This window comes from Syngnathoides biaculeatus, chromosome 19 (assembly GCF_019802595.1).
Source record: "Syngnathoides biaculeatus isolate LvHL_M chromosome 19, ASM1980259v1, whole genome shotgun sequence".
NCBI classification, from domain to species: domain Eukaryota; kingdom Metazoa; phylum Chordata; class Actinopteri; order Syngnathiformes; family Syngnathidae; genus Syngnathoides; species Syngnathoides biaculeatus.
In genome coordinates this window covers 12850559-12877807 of record NC_084658.1, presented here as the reverse complement: position 1 = coordinate 12877807, position 27249 = coordinate 12850559, and the positions used below count along the sequence as shown (strand labels likewise).

At 41.8% G+C, this 27249-nt stretch overlaps 1 long non-coding RNA gene across 3 annotated transcripts; it reads right to left on the bottom strand.

The window, feature by feature from the left end:
* Positions 1-3: 3 nt before the first annotated feature.
* On the bottom strand, positions 4-24358 carry LOC133492798 (uncharacterized). Of its 3 annotated transcripts, none has more exons than XR_009792744.1 (5): positions 24027-24358; positions 23579-23648; positions 19526-19588; positions 5532-5716; positions 4-491 (listed from the first exon to the last, which is right to left on the bottom strand). It is a non-coding gene; the product is annotated as an uncharacterized LOC133492798 (long non-coding RNA). The 3 variants fall into 3 exon arrangements; XR_009792745.1 differs by having other exon boundaries at positions 4-488; XR_009792743.1 differs by lacking the exon at positions 4-491 and having other exon boundaries at positions 5077-5716; positions 24027-24348.
* Between the last annotated feature and the right edge of the window lie 2891 nt (positions 24359-27249).

Here is a 27249-nt window from a genome sequence, read left to right as displayed (position 1 = left end):
ATACAATGCTATTTTTATTTTATGTTGGATGCTATCCTTTGGTAAAAGAAGAAGAAAAAACTCAATAAGTGTACATAATTTGTATCATGTATTAATTGTGTAATTAACTGCCTCCTGGAAATTGCAAGAGTAAATAAACCTTGGAGATTATCAACAAAAATACAGTTTCATATGTTTGTCTGTTCACCTTCATTACAATGAAAAAAAATCCCCCAAAAAAAAACATTGGAACAAAAAGGTTTAAATTTTTGAATGGCACAATAATCCTCCTTGCCACGCAAACACCCACTCGGCAGGATCAAATTCAGATGGAAACATCGGCCAAAGCAGCCAAACATTATGCAAGAGAAAGCCTTGAACAATCCCCAGCCGTGTCCCCCTCCGCCCCGACGACAACAATGGCCTATCTGCATTTTCATACTTGAACCGCTAGTCTTTGTTTGCGCGGACGCTGTCCTGTCTTCGCCACGGTCGGTCTTCCTCGCGCCCTGCTGGAAAAAGGGGGGGGAAAAAAAAAAAAAAAAAAAAAAACAACTTCCATCCGTAAAAAGGGAGTGGAAGGAAGGTAGGGAGAAAGACAGAAAAGGGGAGAGAAATGAAGGTCAAAGCCTGTCATGGCTGCAGGTGGCTGGTTTATACACCCCCTCGTACTCCCCCCCCTCCTTTCTTCCTCCACCCACCCCTCTCTAACCCATTCTCCACACAGCCTTCCCACCCAAACTCTCTTCCCCTTCTCTCACGCTCACACACATCTTACTATCACTCGCCTTTATTATTTTCCTTCTTGCCTGACATATACACACACACACGCGCGCACACACACACACACACACACACACACACACACACACTTCATTCATTCGCTCGTGCACTTACCCGCTCTCGTGCTGCGTGAAAATATTCACAAGGCGGCTTGAAGGATCCCAAAAAGTTCAGGCCGGGACTCGGAATCATGAACCGTCGTCAACGGGGGGAAAAAAACGCACCGTTCAAACAAGTTTGCTCTCTATGACTGATTTTAACCGTTAAAAGATTATCACTGTTACTGTATTTCGTCTAAAGCCGGCGCACGCAGATAGCGACTGAAGTGGGCCGCCGCTGCAAGAAAAATGACAAACGGCGACTCTTCTTGACTGACCACCACGCCTCCACCTGCGCGCTGCAAGGGAAAAACTGCCAACCTGCAACCTACACTATATAATATAGTGCCCTATTTTTTCATTTTTTATTTTATTGAACCACAAAAACATGACACGGCTGTCACTGCAGAAGAGGGTTGCCTCAAAGGGCCAAAACGGGTGGCAGTAAACAAGTGTAGATATGAAAACTTATTAGTAATCAATCACACCATTCACTGGCTGCAACTGTACATTTTGGTGACAGACTGTGCTTTGACTTCCAGCCACATGTACAGATGGACTCAATTAAGTACTCTGGTGGCTCAGGATACTTTGAAATGTACAATTGAGTGATGTATTTCATAAAATACAGAGTAAGTTTCAACTAATTGCCGGGTGAGTTACCATATTTTCTGCACTATAAGGCGCAACTTCAATGAATGGCCAATTTCAAAACTTTTTTTTTTCCATGTATAAGGCGCACCGGATTATAAGGCGCATAGAGTAGACGCTACAGTAGAGGCTGGGGTTACGTTATCCATCCATCAGATGGGCTGCACAATATTGATCCACATATAAGCCGCACCGTCGGCTTTTGAGAAAATTAAAGGCTTTTAGGTGCTCCTTATAGTGCGGAAAATATGGTAATATTTGTTTGCACACCATCCAGACCTATTGTTGCTAATCAAAGAATAATAACAAAGAAAAAGACCAATGACACTAAGTCTCAAACTCAGACTATCACTATTGAGACATGGTCAATAGTTAAATTCCGACATCTTTGGAACACTGTTGCGCGCCAAAACAGCACACATTTTTGATTTGTGCTACAATATTTTCCTTGCTGCTCCGTAGAAATCAGGACGACTTCCCCTAAGCATGGCTCCGTTACGAAAAGATGCCTTAACTTCTACAAATCACCAGTTGTGCCGCTTCCTTTCAGGGTTGCAAAGCTCATTTTTAAATCGCCGTGTAAACCGTTATGCTTGTTAACACATAGGAATGAAAAATCACCTCAGAATCTGATGATTTTGAAATCAAATTATTATTCAAGTTGCTTCAAAAGAGGAATTGGTAACAAGAAATGCTTGCAATATCTTCTTTTTTTTTAAGTGAAGACAATTTTGGGTATTTTGGCAGAAAAAACAGTCAATATACATAATTTGCCTGTGAGGGCCTCGTAAATTGATGTGGCGGGTCGGATCTGGCCCCGGGCTACCAGTTTGACACCAATGCCTTACTTGATTAAACACCTCCCTCAAGTGGACTTCTCACTTTTGTCGTTCAGAAAAAAACCCCAAAAAACTGCTATTTCAAGTCTCAACCGTAGACACTATTGGTAACAGATTGACATGAAATAGTTTCATCTTTATGTTTGTATACAGAGAACAATAGTGAGGGTTCCCTACAAAGATGAGCAAGTCTCCGCCGAGCAACCCACTTTTGCTCCAGGGTTCTCCGCCGCGCAACCCCCGAATATTTACGTAGGTGGCTTTTAACTAAACAACTGTCCAGGAATAGCTGGGAGGAACGATTGTGTGAAACGTGGCGGCTCATTTTCTCGGAGTGCTGCCAACAACTGAAGTCGGGCTTTAAAATGGGAGCAGCTAAACGAGAAGCTACAAAGTCGAATGAAAGTTTCTCCCGAAAATACTTTACCCAAAGGAAGATAAAAGAGTAGTGCACCACAGCTAAATTAAATGAACCACTCGCACTGTGAACATGGCTGCCAAACAGACGTGCCTTGGAATACGACAAGTTTTTCGAGATAGGACACGTTGCCACGCTCAGTTCAATTTTACCGTCAAACTAAACATCAAACAAAGGAAGTTGCCTGCTGTGGATTGAAAAAAAAAAAAAAAAAACACATGGCTTAGTCGTTAAATAGTGCTGCATTTTGAAACAGATTGTTTTCCAGAATATTTTGGTTAAACTCCAAATCGTTCCATTTTTTTTTTTTTTTTTGTTCATTCCACTTTTAACGTTCCACTGTATCTACCTGTTAAAAACAACCAAACCCAACAAAAGGCCTCATCTAGCTTTGACCTCCTCCGTCCCTACCGCGTCACTTAAAACACATGCTTCCCCCGGGCCAGAGCGGAATCTGCTCCGAGATGCCCGGGCGTCGTGGCGGAAACGTCATTAAAGTGGTGAAAGCACGTAAAAAGGTCCCGAATGGGGATGACATCAGGCCAATTTCACACTTGGCACTCGGACGGCGAGGTCCGAGCCAGGAGGACTCCTCGCCTCGCAACGCAGATCAAAGCCCACTGTGGCGAGGTGAAAGGACACCTAACTATGCTAATCCCCAGGACGAATATATTTTAATCTTGTTAGAATACAAGTTAATGCCGTGGCTCAGTGGCAAGAATGAGAAACGGACGGGACGACTTGCGAGGGTGCCTCCGTCTGGCGCAAGGAAAAACAAAAGTGGTCCCATTTAAAAAAAGAAAAAAAAAAAGCTCGGTACAGTACAAGCATCAGATCGCAGCGGCAGACAGAATGTACGAAAACGGTCAGTGACTCCACTCTCGCAAGCTAACAAACAAAGGAAATGAGTATTTCGGGGCTCGCATTGAGGCCTCGGATCCACGGAGCACCTTGGCAACCCTTGATCTCTCATGTATGGAAGTCGGGGCGCTGGTGCCTGCAAAGGTTTGACCGGCCGCACAATAGCCGGCGGATGCTTTGGGCAAAAGTCACACCCAGGCAACTCTCGTTTTCACTAAGTCTTTGAGAGTAAGTGCGGGGTGGGGGAAGAATCATCAATAGTTTGGCTGGTAGAGGGATGTTTTCCATCCCATCGTGGATGTAACCTTAAATGAGGGTTGAATATGATGTTATGGATTTATTCATCAGATATCGCCATTCATATAACAACAGAGCTTGCGTTCACTTTCAACTCCCATTTCATTTGCCAAGTACTTTTTTTTTTTTAGCTTTTAAACAAGTCTTCCTTTCTCATAAAGGTCTATTTGCGATTAAAAATGCATACAAAGGGCTTTCGCTCTGATAACTTCAGCGAGTTTTGTTTCAATTTGGCTAATTTATTGAGGAGAAAAACAGGTACATAAGAATCGCACTGCGTGATTTAATTCACGCGATACATTTAAACGCTGCTGGGTCACAATCGCACGCCAGCACCTGATACATTGTCCGCGAAAGAGGGCATGGCCGTACTTAAAGGAAGGAGGCATTCCACACGCAGTGTCACCAAGTGAGCTGATTAATTGGGGTCTCCGAGCAATTGAGACAAGACGAAGTGCACCACTTCACTCACATCAGCCATAGAAAGTCGAGCAGTATGATGAAATGGATCAAAACATTGAGATCCTCCCACCCAGTTTAAAAACAGGTAAAAAGCAACAATTAGCAACTGCTCGAAAATGTATTTCATCCATATATTCAATCAAGGGAATGTAGTCATATGTGCAACACAAGTGTATATTATACAGGTATGGCGCATTCTTGGCTATTGATAACTGACGAGGAAAATAATGCATCAATTTGAGGTTTTTAACAAATAAATGACGTTTAAACTTCAGAAAAAATGTATCAGGTGAATTCAGATTCTGTAAGGGAATTTCCACACTTCGGTAAACCTGATGGGTGGGATGTCACATGATATAATTTTTTTCCCATTTCTCATTGAATCAGCAAATGTTGGATTGTGGGTTTTTTTTTTTGTAATTTAATTTTAAGATTAAAATATTAAAATGTATATATTTAGGATATTTACACTAATCTTACTTCACTCCTTTAAAGGGAGTTTTTAAAGTTAAAAAAAAAAAAAAAAAAACAATCCCACTTATAGTTCCCAAAACACTGATGTCACATCTAGTAGATGAATTACATTTTTTTTGTTTGTTTTTGTTTTAACTACCACACGGTGGAGTGCAATATTTTGGACACACAATACAGCATCTTTTTTTTTTTTAATTCCATGAATATATATTTTTATTTAGAGATGCCTTGGTTAAATCTAACCAAAAATGAAGGCCCATTTTTTAAAATTTATGATCAAATTGAAAACATGTCTCTGAAAATGTAAATTTGCCTGATGGGACATCATTTGAAAGGAACATCTGGACCAAAAAACCCCAATTATTGCAAGAAATAAAAACATTTTACAGGCATTATTGATGTTCACGTTAGAGGGAAGACGACAATCTATGATCAAATGTTTATATAATGAACATTTTATTTTCTTTCAGTAAAATGAGTTCTTTTCACAGGGACAGAAAATGCACTAACAGGAATTCATGGTTAAACTATCTTACAAGTTAGTAGTGTTTCAATTTTTTTTTTTCCGAAATGAAAATGCATAAAACCTAGTCATGCCGCTTGTGAGCAGATTTGTGGAGTTTGTTGACACAAGGACTCGGGGTCAAAGATCTACATGATCGAACTCACCTCCACCTCACCGTGGTGGCGATCATCTGGTAATTCGGCATCCTGGCAGAGAGGGGGACAAAGTGGGAGTTGGTGCTGCTGCAGCAACAGTGGCCACATCTTCAACCACCACCCCACACCCCCCCCGTAAAAAAGGCCATCACGAGCATGACATCTTCCTCCAAGCTCGACACCAGCTCTCTGCACTGTGGAGAAAAACAAAAAACAAAAACATGTTCATGGCAAGGGTTAATGGGAAAGTGTCATTCAGCATGGGTAGCTATGCCTAAAAATAGACTGCTTGGAGAATTTCCCCTTCACCAAACATCCACTTCACTGCATATTGAAAATTGAGTTGTTATGAGTTAAATTCATCGAGTGTTGTTCCATACTTGGCCATTAAAGCCGATTCTGAATCAGCGAGGCCTGCGTACTTTGAGTCATTTCGAATTGAATCAACTCGTCGGCGATTCCAAATGGGAACCGCTTTGGCTTTATCAAGCCCGATTCGAACTTGTGACGAGAGATAAGCGCACGAGTCAAGCACATTCGCCGAGTACATAAGGACTTCAAACTATCACTGTTTCATTCTATTAAAAATAAATGAGGATGCAATCAAAAATGATGTCCAGCACTTAAGCAAACAAACGACAAGAACAAAATAGAAGCCGAGAGAAACAAAGCGCGTGGATACTGTGAAGGGAAAGTTCGCAGGTTCCCATCATGCATTGCACTAAACCAGGCAGCGCGCCAAAATGTGGGTGTGTGGTTCAAAGAGGGTTAATGCTCACCATAAAAGTGCAGTAAAGGCCATAATGAGTTACAAAAATCTAGCCTTAATGTCTATTTGGCTGCCTGTCGGCAAAAGGTTTTGCACGGTGCTGGAGGAATATTAACTTTTTCCACTGCAAAAAGGTGTTATAAAATAATAATCGGAGAGTGCAACTGGTGGTGCTTTTTTTTTTTTTTTTTTTTTTAAACAGCTCCAAAAAGCCATAATCCAGATGAATGTAATCAGGTCTGTTTCTAATGGGGATTCAAACCGGATAGAAATGGGATATCAGCCATTGGCCAGAAACTATTCACTATTTATCGTGTACGACTGTCATTGCCCAACGTTGGCTTGTGGATTGCTTCTGCTTCTTCTTAAAATACAAGGAAAATAAGCTGTAGGACAATCGGTACTGAAATAGAAATGTGGCAATTAGACATGGAGTGTAAATTGCAATTAGGCCTCTGTGCTTCTCTGCACGGGCAATAATCATCGTCTCGGTTGCAGGCCGGCATACAAGGCCACTTCCAACTCAGTCGACCGTGCCCTAGCTCACCGTCACTGGTGTGTCTCCCCCCCCCACCCCCCACCCCTCTCTCCCGCCCTCTCACTCATTGCTGCCATTTTAAGGGCCGCTGAATGGCGGGCATGCGAGGGCGGGGTCGGCAGCCATGATGGCGGCGCGATCACAAAACCGGAGACGGGCGCGAGCCCCGACATCAGAACGCGTGTTCCATCGCAAAGATGTCGAAATGATAGACATTCTGACGTTTTGATAACAGAGCAAAACTTGCACGAGTTACAAAATATTTGGTAAAATATTTTCCTGGTTCTGTATTTATGAGAAACCATAAAAAAATAGCGCATGTACTGATTAAATATAGAGATACAGTGTCTAAAGCAAAGAGATGTTACTGTAATCTACTGGGAAAAACTTCAGATGACGAAAAAAAAAAAAAGGAAAGCAGCCCCAAGGCTATCCATGAAGTCTTTGAATGACAACTTAGCTTTGAAAAAGCAACTTAATATAAGCGTATATTTTCATAAAGCATTTACAACACGCGACCTACTTAAACTATGAAAATCAAGATTTACCGTTGTTGGGAACTGTTAATTGGATAAATGGAAAACTATGCCGGACAAAAATCGGTACGTTGCTCTAACCACATCCCTCATCTGCTGTCAAGTTACATTTTGAAAAATAATAATGCCACAAAAGTCATAGAAAAGCTGTGTAGTCAGGTGCATAGAAGGTACTCGCACTAATTTCATATTCGTCTTACAAAGTCACAATATCACTGGGGAAGGAAATCCAGGATATTTTTCGAGGTGGATTAAGGGTGTTACCACACATATTTGGGGGGGGGGGGGGAGTAAATATGAGTTCCTCATCTCTCATTTCAATTACATTTCAAAAGTAATAGGCTTTCACAAAGCACTTTGTAAGCAATATGATTTTACTGCTGTCTGAAAAAAGTCAACATTTTAATCTAATACAAACATGCGAGTTGTTTCTCAGCAAATTAAGCGGGTCATCACCCGTCCTGCTTACTCTCCCAGGCACCTCTTCCTCTGAAAATTAAAAAAAAAAAAAAAAAAAAAAAGCATAGTGGCTTCTATGCCAACTATATTTGAGGTCAGAGTTCATGACTCCTCTTGGCAACACCAGGGCAACAGGCGAGGGTGTCTAGACGGGTCATGGTATCAAACCAGTTCCCTGTGGTTGCTTCCGGAAGGAGGGGTCAGCGTTAGCCAAGTGCAGGCTGAGCGGGGACGGGGTGGGCTCGGCCTTTGGCCCCGCTGAGGTGGGATCGGCACCTCCACCCTCCAGTGATCAAAGATGGGGATCTTCCAGGGAGAAGAAGAGGAGGGGGGTGGGGGGGGCGGCGGCTCGAAAGATGAACTCTGGGTTTGTGTAATCTAGACGTGTCCGAGGCCCCGATTGTCTCCTTTCACACTCCGAAATGGACCCTTCCGGTGCCACTGATTACATTAGGGAGGACAGACTCTTTTCACAAGGGCGGCCAGACAAAAGAGGCGCTTCCGCGGCCCTCACCATCTGGTCCTCAAATAAGGGATGCTGAAGAAGAAAAAAACAAAAAAGCCCCTGCCATCGAGAGAAGAGCCTGAATAGAAGGAACGCTGTTTGAATAGACGGGATGGCCGGACAGATAAGCAAACATACAGTAAAGCCTCAAAGAGCGGGAGCTGCTCGACAAGCGCAAATAAAGCCGTGCAACAGCGCTGCGCAGCGTTGACAGATGTAGGCGAAAATGGAATAGTCATGTGAATTGAGGGGGCCTCATTTATCACTAATTAAAAAAAAAAAAAAAAAAAAAAAAAAGAGGCTACGGGTCCAGATCTGCAGTGATGAAAAATACTGTCACGCCGTCAACCATCAGCAAATATGTAGGAATAAAACAAATGTTGGATGTCATACGTTAAACAATGAGTCATATCAACGAGTGGTCGTCAACTGTACACAACCGGAGATTCGTGTCAATCCAAACAAAACTGATTTTTATATCGTTTTAAATACAACCAAACAGATTTAGGAACTGCATTATCAAGCGAAGCATTAAGAAAACGAGCACCCAAGACAATCAAAATAAATATTGTCAAGCCTCGTTTCACAAATGCCAAACTCACTTTGAAACATTTTGGGGAAAATAAGAAAGCAAAACAAGAGTCCAGCCGCGTCATTCGACCCTCGCCAATTACTTTGCCCTACCAGATTGAGAATCTACGTAGAAAACTACATTTTACACAAAGACTGCATTTCTTTTTAACTGAAATTGTAACAGGAAGTAAAATGCTCAACCAATTCGGCTACTAGACAACGGTGATCTATTAATTGATCGATCTACTACTTACTTTTCACTCGAAGTAATCTATTTCAGATGTACGTACAGTACTGTACAATTTTTAATACATTGTTGGTGTTTTTCCATTCTCAAAAGCTTCTTTTTTAACAAAATGTTGCAAGGCTATAGTGCAGGGGTGTCAAACTCATTTTTGTCCCCGGCCACATTGCAGTTACGATTTCCCTTAGAGGGCCGTGATGGTGAAACCGTAGAAAAATTCTGAATCGCCTCATCATATTCACACGGGAAATTTATGAACTAGTTCTGGAATCAGAAATCGAGCGTAGCGGGTTTTTCCGAACATTGCTCATGTTTGAAAACACAAAAATGCTGATAATACCTCAACGTGATCATTTATGATACATTGAAATGTTGGGACATAGATTTTGACACCGATGATTTGCCTTCGCGGGCCACATAAAAATCACGTGGCGGGCCGGATCTGGCCCCCGAGCCTTGAGTTTGATAACTGTGCTATAGTGGCTCCTGTTCATTTTATTTATTAATAACTGTATATTGTTAGCCTAATAGCATCCGTCTTTTCACTTTGGTATTAAGTATTACAGCTTTGGTGTTCAAACTTTATACAAATTGGCATGCACAGTACGTCTCATTTTATAGGACGTCCAAACCAAAATGTTGAGCGGGGCTCATCAGTGTGCACGTCAGCACTATAATCCCAACATGGGCAACACATAACACAAACATGCATGGAAAATGCCATCTTTCCCACAGTTATGGTTTAATAAGATTCAGGTATAAACTCACAAAGTCACCCGAAAGATGCTGCTTATTTCATTTACAGTAAATTGTTGATACTTTCGTGACTATAAACCAGTGATGCCACGTCAGGTACGTTTTATGTTGGCGCTGTTTGAAGAAGCTGATTAACTGTTCCGCTATGCGTGGCTTGTCCCCCCCCCCCCCCTCCCCGCAACACAAAGCCTACGAGGAAATCTGGTAAATAAGCAGGCTCATTAGTGGCAAAGGTGATGGCGCCCTTGACTGTGAGTGCTATTGTCAGGAGATGCGCGCACGTGTGCACGCGTGTGAGAAGGGCCCACGTTGACAAGTCAAGTTGGATTGGTCCGTGTGGAACGAAATGAAATGACATCACTTTTTTTTTTTTTTTATTTGAGCTCCTGAAGGGTACGCAAGTTACGAATGCGCAATCTGTGGACAACCTTCACGACTAAACAAACAAAACATTGATTGACAATAGTCTAAGATGGTCAGCGAATAGCCAAATATTTCCTCCTTGCACGTGACGTTATAGTTGTACTTAACCACTGAGGAGAAAACATTTGGGTTGCTATTAGTTCGAGTCTTTCCAAAGATAAAGGGGGAATAAAAAGTCTTTCTTGCTGTAAAAATGAAAGCATGAGAAACAAATTAAAGATTAAAACACATTTTGAGCTATCATCTTTACAAATTCAGAAAAATCATCCAAACTGTGCAATAAATTGGGTGCTAGTTAGGTTTTGGCAGTGATCGTTTCAATATGCGTTTAGTGCTGCTTTATGCAGGTATCGTATCGATGTTAGAATTTTGGTTTTATGGACGTATCATATGGAAGTCAAAATTTTGTTTACGTGTCAACACTAGACCAGGGTAAAACTGTCATTTTCTCTGTTGTTGGCTTTCAGAAGAAATCTTTGGTTTGGAGGCAAAATGGACAACTACTCACAATTTTTTTTCATATGTATAGCTCTCTTGATTAACTCCCAAAATTGAAGAAAACAAACTTAAGTTACATTGGTGAATTAATTTTCACTGGGGTTTGATCCATTTCCACCATCTATTTCGTGATATCTTGCTCAGTTTTGATCAGCACTCATATATCGGTACTCTAGTATCGTAACTGCCTGAATCCCTAATGGGATTCCTATGAAAGGAAAGAAGACAATTAAAAAAAACTCCCACAAAAGCAATAAAAATGCCAATGTGCATGCATAAGTTTTAATTTTTTTATGTGTAAATTTGAAGCAATCCATATCATGGTAGTAAGCAAAGGTTTAATAGAGGTAATTGGAAATTCTTAATTATTATTTTTTCCTCTTTCTTGTTTTCTCAAAAACGCTCAAACATGACGAACAATGTTTATTATTGTGGCTTTACCGGTACAGAATCATCACCCTGTGAACAGTTGGCACGATGTTGACCCTCATATGGAGCGAAATAAGGGTAATGATATGCAGAATCAATACTATATTGTGTTACCTTCAAATAATTTTGTGATTTGTCATTTCTCAAGGTGCAGTGCGTAGACGACTGGTAGAAATACATCAAACATTTGAAATAGCAAGATATTTAAAATGATCTGAATAATGTGTTAAGAGATTAAGGCCATCTATTAACTTACACTGAGTATTTTACAACATTTTTCTAAACACTAGCAGCAAATGTATAGATATTGTAACCCATTTGGGAAATCAAATGTGATTATGTCATAAAATGTAAAAAAAAATGACAATAGTCCTAACGCTTTATAACTGAATAAAATCAAAAAGCAAATGTCAAGATGCCGGCTATTCAAAAAAAAAAAAAAAAAAATCCATGTTTATGAAGGGGAAATGGGAAAGACGGGATGGTGGGAAATGAAAGAATGGAAAAAGACAGTCCACTGGTGGAGAGCTGACAAGTCTATCCTGAGAGGAGAGAGAGAGAATACATAAGTGTGGATTTTTTTTCACCCTTCAAAGATTGACTTCACATGCCACAAGTGCGACAACAAGTGTCGCCATAGTGCAGCAGCAGAAAACATCACGGCGGCGTTTTACATGAAAGTTTTCATCTGTCATCCATCGCAGTTAGCGAGAAGATGTCGTGACGTGTGATGTTCTGGCAATAAGGCTCATGTTGCAAAACGAGATAATATAGAGCTGCGCCGCTGATTTGTGCTGACATTAGGCTTGCGTGCCTTATTGTACACATCTGAGGCCTGCTTAGCATTTTGTAGCCTCGGAGTGAAATGCGCACACGCTCGCGCGCGTCTGTTTTGCTTCCCGAGAAGTGCAATTATTGATTGAAGCTTCTGAGGAGGGGAGGAGAGAAAAAAAAAAAAAAGATTTTCTATTACCGAGAGAAGAAAATTGGACAGGGAGAGTCGATGTGTTGAGATGAGTCGAGTTAAATGAACTGCTCAGTCATGCGGAGCGTCGATTGTTTAAGTCTCTATCAAAGTGTGGCATTTTGTTTTTAATGCGTTACCGGTATATCGGATCAGAACTCGGTATCACCGGATGCTCAAAATCAAGAGGCTCGGACTCTGCTGAGAAAAAAATTATACAGATCCAGACGTCACTATTATACTGATTTCATGTTCATCAAATGTAGTGTTAGCCTAATACCACGATTTATAATCTCATCATCGACTAATTTAAATTATCAATACAGAAAAAACCAACGTGCTTGCTAGAAAATTATGTATTTTTATGCGTGTATTGATTCTCAGTCATCCAGGACATGGTAATCCGCAAAGGTAAAATGAAGGCAACTGGGTTCTTTCAGTTCGTTCAACTTGTGTTTTTCTAGTTTACCTATTCAGTTCAGTTACTTCCCATGGCAAAAATCCAAAAGACGTAACCTGAACGTGTCCAGAAGTGCCGATGTGGCGTATACGTGCTTTCCCAACACCCCTGTAACCTCGAAGGCTTGCATCGGGTGAATTGAGGACACCCCGCATTAGGTTTCAGAAAATTTTAGACCAAATATAAAAGGTGCGTGTGTCTATTTGGGGGAGGTGGGAGGTGACAATTGGGAGTGAGGCACATCAAGAGTGGGACAGGTGGGGCCAGTCAAGTGGAGTACGCCACTGCCGTACCAATCTGTAGTTTTCCGCTGTAATTAGTTATTTTCCTCCACTGCAGTCTACAGATTATGCCATCAGGCCCTTGCATAGTGCTCATTACTCATTGGCGCAAACAAGTCGGAAAGAACAATCCAATCCTACGGAGACGGGAGCGTCGCGTTCCAGGGAGGAAGCGGAGGCGCCGTGTGAAACCAACGAGAACCGAGCAACACCTGGCACGCCGAAGTGGACTGTTGCACACTTGGGAGCGCCGCTATAACAAAATGTCTCAAAGCGCCACTGCTGTTTTGACTCCCAAATGACTGCGAATGAGGTCTTAGCCCCTTTTGCACTGCGATTTTTCCAGCCTTTCTTCCATGCGGTTGTTCTGTCTAAACCTAATGAGTGGAATGAAGTCAACCCACCAATTTTCCAGGTTCGGAGGCAAAGCCAAAAAAGAGGCGGGACGCCACCTGCGGATCAGGGTATGGTTATTCTGCGGTGCCGGACTCTCACAAGATTCCACCTTCACCGGGTTTTGAGCTAAAAGGAGATATGGGAGGCGATTTCTCATCAAAAGAGGATGTTGACAATGTAGACTGACGAAGGTCCGATCCTTAACAGACACTTGAAACCAACAGTTCATGGGTGGAAATGTTTCAAATGTAACCGCGTACCGTATTTTCCGCACTATAAGGCGCACGTTCAATGAATGGCCTATTTCAAAACTTTTTTTCATATTTAAGGCGCACCGCACTATAAGGCGCGTAGAATAGATGCTACAGTCGAGGCTGGGGTTACGTTATGCATCCGTTAGATGGAGCTGCACTAAAGGCTCAATTGTCATCCATATATAAGGCGCACCGGCGGCTTTTGAGAAATTAAAAGGCTTTTAGGTGCACCTTATAGTGCAGAAAATACCGTAATACAACTATATTGTTTTAACAACTGAATTTAATCGTGGACAATTGGTAAATCCGAATCAAAATTTATATGGAACGTACGGTTGCGAAAAAATAAATCATAACAATGAGCCTCAATCTGTGGATTTTCACTATTTGGAGTCAGGCTTCTCCCTATCCCCCGCAAACTGCAGGGGGTCCACTGTACAACGATGTCTTGACATGAATTTGTGTAAAACAGCTACAAGACTTGTACGCAACAACGCTCTACTTTCGACATACTCCGATCATGTTCTCTGTATGGTGCACCTCCAAAACTTTACTCAGCAGGCATGGGAGTGTAAGGGCCTCTTCTTTCTGCTTTCTATCTAGCAGTTCGAGTTGTTTTTATTAATATTGGAGATGCCGAATCCTTGCTATCTTATGCTAATCACAGGTAAAGTTAATCTTGTATCAAACGAGATTTAAGTCAGCCGTCGTCTGCTACACCTGCACCAACTTTAGAGGGTGCGCCGTGTTCACACATTCGCGAGAGAGCCTTGAAAGTCAACATAAACATTCTGAAAGAGGGTAATTAGTCACCAGTTAAAGAGGCAGTAATCGCCGAGCAATGAAGATGAAAAGGACCCAAAGGAAAACAGTGCGGTGATGGGCTGGTGTTGGATTTCTGGGGGTCACGTGCTAAGTCCCGTTAAGAACCTCAAAGCGCTTTTCAGTGTTTTTGAGGCGCGGCCCGCATTTAAGCACACAAACGTGGAAAAAATATCAATTTCACATTTGGCTAAACGCTTTAACACCTTGTGTCAGCGACACCACGAGAGGAGGGCCACGCAAGACAAAACACGGTTCCTGGATAAGGATCATGTTAATGCCTATCAATTAGGATCAAACGGGGATTAAGCAGCATGGTTGCAGCGGAGGGACGGGGGGCCTACGCCAAGTCATTGAATACCAGGGGTCACACTCCCCGACTTCATTAGGGCTGACCTTTCCAGACCATTGTGTGACGGCAAAGAGACCCTGCATTCATTTAGCCCGGGTGGCTTACAGAGGGTCAAATATGATCCACGCAGAAAAGAAATTTGAGAAATAGTCACTTTCACAGTCCAGGGAGAGCCAATAAGGAACCTCCACCTCGACCAGGTGGTTATTAGCTACAGATCCCCCACTTTCAGCGGAAAAGGAAATCATTTTTTCCCACCTCAGAGAGACGTATGATTTACTAATTAGTCGTGGTGCACCGCGGGGTCAAGCGGCTCCAATTCGGCCCAACCATCTTAATTGACTGAAAGGTCAAACGGTACAGAGGAAACAGGTTCTCCAGGTGCCTGTGAATAAGCACCAATTAGGAGAAATGCAGAGAACGTTGCAGTAAACCCCCAAAATTGGTAAATGCTGATGATATTTCTGATATTTAGTGGGGGGGGGGGAATGAGTGGAAAGTGAAAACAAAGTGAAATTGCGAGTAAACCGAGCCGTATCCCGTTATTACCATTTATAGTCCCTAGCATGGGTTATTGATTATTTAGCAGCAGAGCCATACAAAACTTTCATTAACATACAACACAAGACTACAGAGCGTCTTCCAAGTCATGATGGGATCGACATACGTTTCGTGGTAACAAATAAACTATCTATATTTGTATCCATCCATCCATTTTCTTTTGCCGCTTATCCTCACGAGGGCCGCGGGGCGTGCCGGAGCCTATCCCAGCTGTTAACGGGCAGGAGGCGGGCTACACCCTGAACTGGTCACCAGGCAATCGCAGGTCACACGGAGACAAACAGCCGGACTCACAATCTCACCTACAGGCAAATTAGAGTGTCCAATTATGTTTTGGGGATGTGGGAGGAAACCGGAGAAAACCCAACGCAGGCACGGGGAGAACATGCAAACTCCACACAGGCGGGTCCAGGGTCGAACCCAGGTCCTCAGAACTGTGAGGCCAACGCTTCACCAGCTGATCCACCATGCCGCCCCCTATATTTTTATTGAATCATAACTTTTGAGCAGAGTTAGCGCCGTTGAGCAATGATGCCACGTTCTGACTTAGGGTCACATTTGAGTTACATTCCCACCACAGAAACTGAACCAGCGTAATCCGAAACCTAATATTTAGTGCTGGGAGGCTGAATTTCCAATTATTTAAACATTTTGAAGTGAAAATAATAATTAATCGTGAATAAAAATAAAATATAAATACAAATTAACTGGAGAATCATTTAACTGTTGCACCTCTAGAATCTACATGAAGTAAAAACTTTTTTTTTTTTGTTGATATTCGGCAAACTACACTCTACTCTTTAATTTTTATTATTGACAACAGCTAATTTTCTAACGTTACTTTTGCACTCTGAGAAAAATATCAATCAAATGTTCCTAAATTCATGGCATTTAGAAGTTTGTGGCAAAAGTTGAGCCACCACAGACCACTTGCGATCTCTCAGGGACTACCAGTGCAAACACCGATTTAGGAGGCTTTGAAATTAAAGGGTCTCAAAACCGCTAGCTAATTTAACACAATGAATGCTTCAGTGCACGACTACTTGCTTGAAAAGCGCTAAAAAGGAGGCTGAGAGGAAGGGCTGTTGCTCCATCGACTATTTCCTAACCCTGAAGTGTTGGAACGTTAACACCTAAAAGTTGCTGAAGTTCAAGTTCATCTAAGGCCCAAAAGTTTGCTCGCAGAAAGTAAGCGGTGTTAAAACCGAGCGAGCGAGGAGTCAAACAGCGCTCACTCGGGCCTATAGCGGTCTTTGTCGCGGTGTTGCCGGTGAGCACACACCACTTGTGAGGAGTTTAGGGGGGGAGGAAGGAGGGGGCTGGAGGTTATTTGAAGATAAAAACAGGAAGTAACGCCGCGGCTGTCTGCACTAGCGTGTTCCGTGCGTAGCTCGATCACAACCGAGGCGAGTAAATAAAGACTGAATTGAACTGACGCTAGGGACACGTTGTGTGCTCGGAGTTCATTCGCGCAAGTTTTGGTATCATTTTCGGAAGACGGGTTATTTTTAACGTTTGTGACACTCAACAAATCGCTGCTTCCTGGCCAATGTATTATAATTTATTGTTATTTGATGCTGTTATTTACATTTTACTCTTTCACCCAATACAATCCACAGAAAAAGTTATTTTTGGGATTCAAACATTCTTTTTAGTTTATTTATTTTTTTAAAGGTAAACAAATGGGTGAATAATTAACAATAGCAAAAGGAAGTTCAATTAAATTTAGGCTAAATATGAATAAAACCACTATGCAATTAACCCTCAGCCTGTTCGAATACAAACAACACAAATTAAACTGCAATTGCAAAATAAACATACGTTAACGATATATTATATACAGCATATATTATCGCTTCCCTCACAACAAACTGATTATGTCTGTTATCATACAGATTTCACAATAAGTTTGATTAATACAAATTTAAAGAGTGAAAGATTTTATTGCATTGGGAAATAAGCAGACATCCACACTAATTTGCTTTTCATTTAATATCGATGATTGAATCTTACAATTTTACACATGCGGTAGTGAAAATGTATAATTGTGGATCATCGATAATTTTCATAATAGCCAAGAAGGGAAAAAAATACTAAATATGACGATCAGACGCGGCTAAACATAAATGACAAGTACAAATGAAAATATTATGGAGTAACACTGTGCACACCCGAAAAAAAATGTAATATTTATCTCATCTAGAAAATAACAATGCGCCGTCCAAAAACAACGTTCGCTCTGGAAACATTCTCTATTATATGTAAAATAGGAATTAAAAAAAAGCCCTGCACTACAATTTTAGACTAAAATATTCCTTCATTGTGTAGGAATAAATTTGGTTTTAATTTCAACATGCATCTCCATTAGTAATCTGGAAAATATATTTTGACGATTCAGTGGAACGGGTGTTTAATAATGAACAAACGACCGAAATCAACCTTGCCAAATAAAATATAAAACGGTAAAATATTCAACGCGGTACAACCAAAAAACTAATTTTATAAAGGCAAAATTTTGAATTAAAGATGAACACCTGGCGGTGATGACTTTTCAAAAATAAAAATGAACGCAATCAGCACCGTGAGGCGTGTTTTTTTTCCTACGGGGTTGGGAGGCTTTTGTTTCACTGTCGTGTCTCTAGAACTAAAATGGACGCTGCTTGCTTTTTTTCCTGCGCTATCGACGACAACGACGCATACGCTGGTCGCCTTCCAGGAAACGCTTTTAAACACAGAGAAGGCCTTCTTTTCAAACAAGCAACAGCGACGTAAAAAAAAGAAGCCGACTGATAGCCTCGACGTTACGACAGACAATGGCAGCTGCAGACAGTGGAGGGGTGGGGGGGACGCTTTTGAAACGTGCTCGTGCGCACACTCGAGCAGGCCCTGACACTGTAACTCAGCTGCTTCCACCCAGACGCCATCATGGCGTCACACCTCGTGACCGCACCGTGGGCGGAGACTTAAAAAAAGACAGCGGGAGGACTAAGCGTTCCATTGGAAGCGGGAAAATCCTCGAAACGCGGCAGGATTTCTCACGGGCGCGTCACCAATAGACGGCGCCGAGGCCAAACAAACTATCCATTTGCTGTGCAGTGAATGACTGACGTGGAGCTCAACACTCCAATGATCCCCAACCGGTGTGCTGTGAGATCATCAGGTGCACAGCAGGAAACGATCTCATTTCAAATCAAAATAATTCAAGTTCAGTTCAATTTTTTTTTTTTTTTACTGTCAGTATATGATATGAACCCAGTCTGCCTTCTCCACATCTGTAGAAAAACACTTTTGATTTTATCGTGGCGGATAGTAGTAGAGTAGTGGGACTCTAGTGCTCGTACTCCCAGTTTGTGTGCATGGCTGGGAGTGCTCTTCACGTCTTGACCTCTGAGGGGCAGTGTGGTGCACGCAATGAGATTGCGGTTAAAAAAGAAGAAAATCACAACCGAGTATTGTTAAAGTAAATTATTCGCAGAGTTCAACGAATATAGGCCTCAGACCCAAACTTACTCAAATACCGTATTTTCCACACTATAAGGCGCACCACATTATAAGGCGCACCTTCAATGAATGGCCCATTTTAATACTTTTTTCATATATAAAAAGAACACCGCATTATAAGGCGCATAGACAGTAGAGGCTGGGGTTACATGTGGCATCCATTAGATGGAGCTGCATTAAAGGCTCAATATTGATCCGTGTATAAGGCGCACCAGATTATAAGGCGCACTGTTGGCTTTTGAGAAAATTAAAGGCTTTTAGGTGTGCCTTATAGTGCGGAAAATACGGTACATAAACTGACCGCCTCTCCCCCAGGCACATGCTTGAAAAAGTCCAAATACAACAAAGCCCATGTGACATGTTACAGAATTCTTTTTCCTCCAGTTTCAAGATAGGACATAACAGGAATTATCAAAGATAGCATCAATACGCTTAATATAAGACAGCATACTCTACAGTGCAGACAACAGCCCAAGGAAACAGTTTACAAAATGTTACTCGAAAAACATTTTTAACACAGCGACCCATATTTTCGGGTCCCGAGCTGAAAGTTTGGGGAAAAACCCTGCAGTGGACCGACCCCCCCGGCAGTCACGCCGTACCCGGCATTCCTGGAATCGCTCCTCTCCACATGAAATGTGCCTAAAATGCTCTTGAATGAACGGGTCAGCAGGGCCCTTACCAGCTGGAGGGGCGGGTCAACGCAGTCCGACAGTCCCGGTCGAGCGAACACCCCGGCGTTTTCCTGTGAAAGAAATGGAAAACATAAAACAACCGTTCATGTTTTTTTACTGTGGAACTATAGATACTGTTGCAGAACAATTTCCATGTGAAGGATTGCAAGGCAAAGAAATTCAAGATTATTATTTTTTTTTTATCCAGTCTGTCTGTTAGTAAGTGATCATGACTGCACAAACACCTCCAATATTTGTTTGGACCATGGACCAAGAATGTGACCCCCCCCCTTCCACACACACACACACACACACGCGCGCGCACACACACACACACGCGCGCGCACACACACACACACACACACGCGCGCGCACACACACGCGCGCGCACACACACACACACACACACACACACACATTTTTCAAGCATGTGAACGTATTTATTAAATTTCTCTGTCAATGGACTGAATTTCATTCCTATTTACGCTCATTCCAGTACATTTACTAAATATTCGCTTGCAGTTTTGCAACCTATTATTTTTAGACATATGATGTTGTAAAGGTTTCCCTAACTTTTCGGGTCCTCAGGTAAGTTTTCTTTGAAATGCTGACTTCCAATGGGTAAAATATTTGAAACTATTTCAATCTCCATCAGGGGTACACACTTCCAAGTACACTACTTGTTAAATACTTAAATCTTCTGGTCTGTTTGTTTTTACAAGTTGTTTATATCAGTCTTTCTTAAACCTCTTCAAACATTTTGACAGTTTTACACCTCCTCTTAGGGGTGGGGAAATAAAAGGCAAAAACATGAGGGAAAAGTGAAGTGAAGTTCAAATAAATTTTAGATTTAACCATGCAAAAATGTGTTTTTCAGAAATACATAAGCAAATGACTATGACGATGTCGCATCCTCACAATTTATTACATATTCAACCTTTTTATTTTGTAGAGTTGTAAAGAGGGGGCAAAATAAGGGGTGGGGGGTGTACAGAACAAATTACACCAGACTGTATTTAAATTTTGTGCACATAATGTTCGAAGTACATGTCAAAATAGTCGCAATACATTATGATGAGTTATTAGTTTTGCACGATAAGTGTTATGCATGTGTCTCCTGCAACACAAATCAATGAACATTACGCTGCCACACCTCTCACCTTTCCCTAATTACAATTCCGTTCTTTTTTGACTGACACGACTTCCCCGAGCTCAAAAACTAAATAGGTGAGCAGCCGAGACCTCTTAAAAGAACACGACGACAAGTATGCGTGCTGAGTAGGTGATAATGAAGAGATCTCATCCGGGCTGGTCTGGTCACCGACACGGCAAACAGATAAACATCACAGAGGCAAAGTAACTTGTCATGTCGGGAGGGGGGACGGACGACGCATTTCTGACAAATGACGAGTACGCAACGAGCTTGTTTAAAAAGAAAAAAATTCATTTTTTCGCACGGGCATCGTGTCACTGAAATGTTAGGCCGTATAAATAAGTGTCTACATGCAACATAAAAAAAAAAAAAATAAAAAAATAAATGATTTGAAGCCCTGGACCCTATGAATATTAAATTATATTAAATCATTGTATTAAAATAAGTATATTAAAAATACACTACAGTAATAATCAAGTAAAACATTGTAATTAAATCATGCTTCTTGAAAAACAACCTGGTTAGCATCTGTACCTAAAACATATTGTCAGAGCATAAATATTTGATTAAGAAATTACAACAACAAAAAAAAACCTTTTCCAATAAATTGTCTTGGACAATCAATAAAATAGCAGTAAAATGATTTTAGCTAGCTTTAGCGACAAGTGCACCGCTAAATTTAAATGTTAAATTTTATTGAGTGCTGACCCCCCCCCAACTCAAATGTACTAGCCTATCCCTCAGAAGGTCATTGAAAAAAATGTAATTCAAATGGTATCACTTTTTTTGCCCCCTCCCCCCCACCCAGATCCAAAATTTGTAAGAAAAGCGTGGAAAAAAAGTTCATTGTATCATATGGTGACTAATTCCTACCAGTTAAATGGTAGGAATTAAGTAGGTTAATTCAATATTTCACCGTTTGCTTTTGTGATATATAAACACCCTCCCATACACTGATCATTATTTTAAGTGTCACACATCAAGTGCATCAAAAGGAGTTAAATTTCTCACGCTAATAAAATCTGTAGAATTAACGACAACGCGGCAGTTAGTGAAGGTACGAGTCGAAGCACTTGGCCAGATAACGAGCTCGCACTTTGGCCGAAAAACGGGGGCTCTCGATAAAGCGACGTGAACAGAAACCAAAGTTGAAGTGTGGCGAATGAGACAAAATGGCCACTGACGTGACGTGGCTGGGGCGCCGTGTTTTTTTTTTTTTTTTTAACCCGTCACGTGGACGCCGTGCGGGGGTCGCGGAGATTTGGGGAGGGATAACGACAACGCGGAGGCAGCCATCTTGGCCCCTTGAAAAAGCTTAGAAGTGAGGAGGGAGGCGCGATGCGGAGGACTGCGCAGTCTGCGGTGACGCTCCACTGGTGTCTAGACGGGCCTGAGGCAGCAGACGATCAGCGGGGGTGTAAACAAGATCCGCTTGGGTCTACTTGTGGGCAAAATATTAGGTTTTGTAGCTGTTCGCTTGTAAAGAAAAAAATTAAATAGCTTGATCCTGTACCAGATAAGAATCATCTGAAACTTATATTTGCCACACAGTCGGAAAATATAAATAAAAGTGTTGGAAAAATGACTTAAATGATCGTCAAGCAAAAGTTTATTCATTTAAATAGGCAGCACGGTACGGGCGCGCGTTGGTGCTATTTGTTTACATCTGCCGTGGAACTGAGTGGCGACCAGTACATGAAGAACGACGATTTAGAAAATATAAAATCACTTTTTACGCCATTAGCATGAGCTATTAGCTCAGGGGCGTCAAACTCATTTTTTTTGTCGCGGGCCATTTTTGACTTAAGGTTCCCCTCGGAGGGCCGTTATGACTGTAAAACCATCAAAATCTTTAACCACCTCATCAAATTTACATGTGAAATTTATGAACGCGTTTTTGGAAACAGAAATCGAGAGTAATGTTTTTTTTTTTTTTAAACTATGGATACGTTTCCAATCACGCCATCTTGTGTGTCATAGAGGTCAAAGAACACAGGTGATAGGTGAAGTTTTTTTTCTATCGTTAATTTATCAGATTGGTCTAAGGGTGGTGGTGACACACAAGATGGCGTAATTGGAAACCTATCCATTGTTGTTTGGTAACACAAAAATGCTTTTAATAGCTCAACATTATCATTTATAATGTGACAATTTGAAATTTTGTTACAGATTTGGAAAAAAAAATAAATCCTGAAAGTCGATACATGTGATTTGCCTTCGCGGGCCACATAAAATCACGTGGCGGGCCCAGATCTGGCCGGGGCCTTAAGTTTGACACCTGTGTATTAGCTGGAAAAAACTTTCAAGAGGGGAAGAGAGTGCACTTGACCAAATGTGCACGCCCGATCATAACTGGGGTGGGACTGTGTTCAGAATTATCCAATCACATTCAATCCCATGTTAAATATAAGTCAGCAAACACGTGCCACCATTTTATGTGTCTCCGATTAAGCCAAAAATCAATGTCAACTGTTTTAATAGTCTATTCTTGACTTTGTATCCCAGAAGGTGGCACGGTGGACGATTGGTTAGAGCATCAGCGTCACACCTGTGAGGCGTTCAAAACCCGGCCCCGCCTGTTTGGCGTTTGTACCGCAGCTCCAGTGGACGAAAAGCAGCCCCAAACATAGCATGACACTTCCTCCACCGTGCTTCAATGAATTTTTGGTTTTCTTTTAATGATGAGGATTGTTCCGTTCGAATCAAAAGGTACCTTTTGGAATCATGGCTAAAATAAAATGTTCTTCCTTGGTTTCATCAGATCATGACAAAATGTTCTACTCAAAATTTAGCGGTGTGAAAATGTACCGTAGCTATCTGTAGTTTGAAACACAATGGACATAAAGCAGATTAAAATATTCATAAAGAGAAAATTAATACTGCATTCACCAAAAGTGTTACAACCAACCTTCCTCAGCTGCCTTGCTCCAGAGCTCCTGCTGCTCTCCGTGAACCCTGAACGCAACACGCAGACAGTCCTGAGCATAGAAATGACAGGAAAAAAAATACATTTAAGAAAAAGTCACACAGGGTTCAACAAAGCCTCATCGAGACTAATCTTTGTGATACATCAGGCACTTGAGTGGGGGGGGGGGTGAGAACTTGGCTCATGTGAGAAAACAAGTTGGAGATGGAATAGCTCGAAGAGGGACTCGTACAGGTAGCTAACATGAAAAAAAAATGTCCGCCATTCAAAACCCACAGCGTCGAGTTAATAGTCTGTACCGTGGGTTAGTTTAAACGTCATTCAAGCCGGCCGTGAATGTGCTGGGCGCGAGCATTTTGAGTTTTAAAAAAATAATTATAATAATGAAACATTTTAGCCGCGCTGTGGAGATGCAAGCTAGCTAACTCACCTGTCTGCGCACACCGCGAAATTTGCTGACGCACCAAAACTTTCACGTCGCTTTTGCCCCTCACCGCCGCCAAAAAAAAAAATATATCCAATGACGACGGCTCCGGTGGTGGTTTAATAAAATCTTACAATCAGCCAGGTGTCCTCTGTAGAAAGACTCGCACAAGAATAGAGGAAAAGGTAAAAAAAAAAACAACAAACAAAAAAAAACTCCGTGTCCTATTTGTCAATTTCAGACACACTCCAGACAGTCTACGCGCGCGCTCCCTTCAGCGCGTGCACGTCGAATGGCGCGGGAAGCGGCGACGGCATTTGATTGACAACAAGCTGGGCCATTAGCGGAGCGAGCCGCGGCGCTTCGTCCAATCGCGGGCGCGGAGCGTTCAAATGTTTCCGCCCACTCCGCCTCTTCGCAGTTCCGTTGACGCTCAACGGCGAGCTTGAATAAAACAAGCGAGAGATGTGAGATTTGGGTCACAGACTGGTGCAAATCCTCTCCGGGGAGGAAGGATGGAGGTGCGCGCCGCGCCACGATACACACAACAAAATACAGTTTCCGCTCGAAATGTTCCTGAAAACATCTAACTCAGCTCATCTAAAAATATTCCATCCAAAGGAATGAGCCAATAATACAAATGTGTACATTTCTCTCTCTACATATATTTTAATATTACACACTATTGTCTAGCTAGCTATCATTTCTTACATTTGCGGTGCTATATGAAATTTCTCCATTGATTCACAAGAACAACAACGGCACAGGGCGCAGCAATGTTCAAAATTGTGTATTTGATGTGAAAATTAGCAAGGACCACAATTAAAAGTCAACCAAAATGTGGGACTTCAAACGATCATCATGCAAATGATAAATCCGGCAATGCCGATAAAACATTATTAGGTCGCAGGACTGCTACTTGTCTCAGAGGCGTAGGCTCCAGCACTTCCCGCGACCCTCGTGAGGATAAGCGGTGAAGAAAATGGATGGATGGATAGTTCTGTCAAGTTTAATCGACAGTGGTTCAACTGTGTTTTGTAAATGATTGCAGGCAAGTTTATTGTTTATTCTTGGAGTTTTATAAAATCCAAAAATACTAATGAAACACCACTAAGTTTTCAAATGGCAAGCACTTTTATTTTATTTGAGTTTTATTTTCCCGTAATACTACTTATTTTGTATAATTGCATGCTTATTTTTCACTCGGGAGACAGCTGGTAATGTGTTGCGTTAATAGTGGTTTTGTTATTTGAACTAGCAACTCTTATAAAACACTATTTATCAGGGGTCTTCAAATGTTGAGTAGTTTTTACTTTATTTTACTCTGCATGACAGTTTTGCGATGGCAACAGTTTGGAGCTCGGAATGAAGTGTTTCACTTTCCACGTGGGAACATTTGCGAATGTCCCTCTCATCAAACCGCTTTTGAAGACATTTGGATTCCATCAAAGGGACATTTTGTCATCCTTTGGGGGAAAATCAGTTTGTTTTTTTTAAAAAATTTGCTTTGGTATGGGAAACCGCTGGATTTGGACGAGGCGTAATAAAGTGTGACAGCTGCCCCATTTTTTCGCCATTGATTTGAAATCAAATTTACTGGGAAATGAATCCAGAGGGGGAATGGAGGACAGGGTGTAGGTGGGGAGTGGGGTGGGGGGCAATGAATATCTTATATACCACTTGCGGAAACACCTGTTTGGAGTCAATATTTAACACGACATGATGTATAATAATAATTCCTACGCATGGGCAGGCACAAGACTGTATAAACAAAACAACTGAATGTATTTATTAGTTTTTATTACCATTCTCACAGGCCATTAATATGTACAGTCTTTCACAATCTGCAGCCGGTGACCCCCCGCCCCACCCATCAGCCATCTTTGCAGTTATTGACCTGGTTTGGAGCCACAAAATGGCTCCTTCCTCACAGTGGGAGCCCATAAGGAGGCAATACAATGAAGGTTTCACTTCACTGCTCACCTCTCTTTGGTTGTCTCTCGCTGTCTTTGTTGACCTTTTTTTTTCAGCCCAGGAGGGATTTCGGGGGGGGGGTCATGGAATTCCACTGAAGTGGACTGCAAATGAATCGAATCATCCGACATAAATGATGAATGACGAGGAAGGAAGATGAGGAATATGTGCGGTTTTAAATTTTTATGACTTCAATCATCTGAAATATCATTCACAATCGAATTTTCTGTGGTATACATGACTGCTTTTTAGTCTCCGTTATGAAGTTGTTCAATTTCCAAGAGTGGAAATGGGGTACTGCATGAAGAAATCTGTAACGGGTTGAGATGTGCTGTAGGTGTGACAGAAGAATTTAAAGTGGCGCAGTCATGAAATGGGTGATTTTTAGTATGTTATTAATGAAAAAACAGCAGCCGGTATGGATGCATCTGTTTTTTTCACCACAAAACATGATTTTGACATATTTGGCTTTTTGTAAAATCCTCTCGAGGAATTTGTTTTCGACAAGAAGCAGGAGGTGACGTACAGGGCATTAGCGCGCTCAAGCGGACTCATTTCTTTCGATTAGTTTTACCTGCGGGAAGCTAGCTCATTGTTCTTTCGTGTTAGCCAAAAAGCCGGCTTGTTCCATTGCTGGATATTGCTCAAACACTCGGGAGGATGGATTTACCCTTCATAAGTTTCCAACAAACCCTGTTCGTCGTGAAAAATGGATTGCACGGGTGCAAAGGACGAGGACGGCTTTGGCCAGCCTGGCTCATACATAGTCTGCGAGTCTGTTGTTAGTTAGAAGTGATCCGCATATCATCTAAATATGGCTTGAAACAGGAGGGTAATATTGCCCCGGACACTTCACTCGTTTGTGAGACGTTCTCTTCTTCGATAAGAGCTTCCGTGTCTGAAGGGGCGTGTCCCAAAGTAGGGGTCACAGCATGTTTTCAATGGCGAATGTCCGGGGTGACGTGACGGGCAGGAGATGCAGCCAATATGGCGACCACTTGGATGTCAAATGAGACTTCCGCAACTTTGCGCATGCATGACGTGCTCTCCGCTCATGTTTATTTTTTCGTATAGACATTGAAGTGAATAATGTTGTATGTATTTTTCATTTCAATATCTATTTTAGAATGTTTATAGGGATGACGCTTGACCAAAGAGAAGGGTGATGGATGTTGTGAGAGAAGACATGAGGGCAGTTGGTGTTGGAGAGGAAAATGCAGCAGATGATTGAATGATTAAGTAAGATTCATCTTCG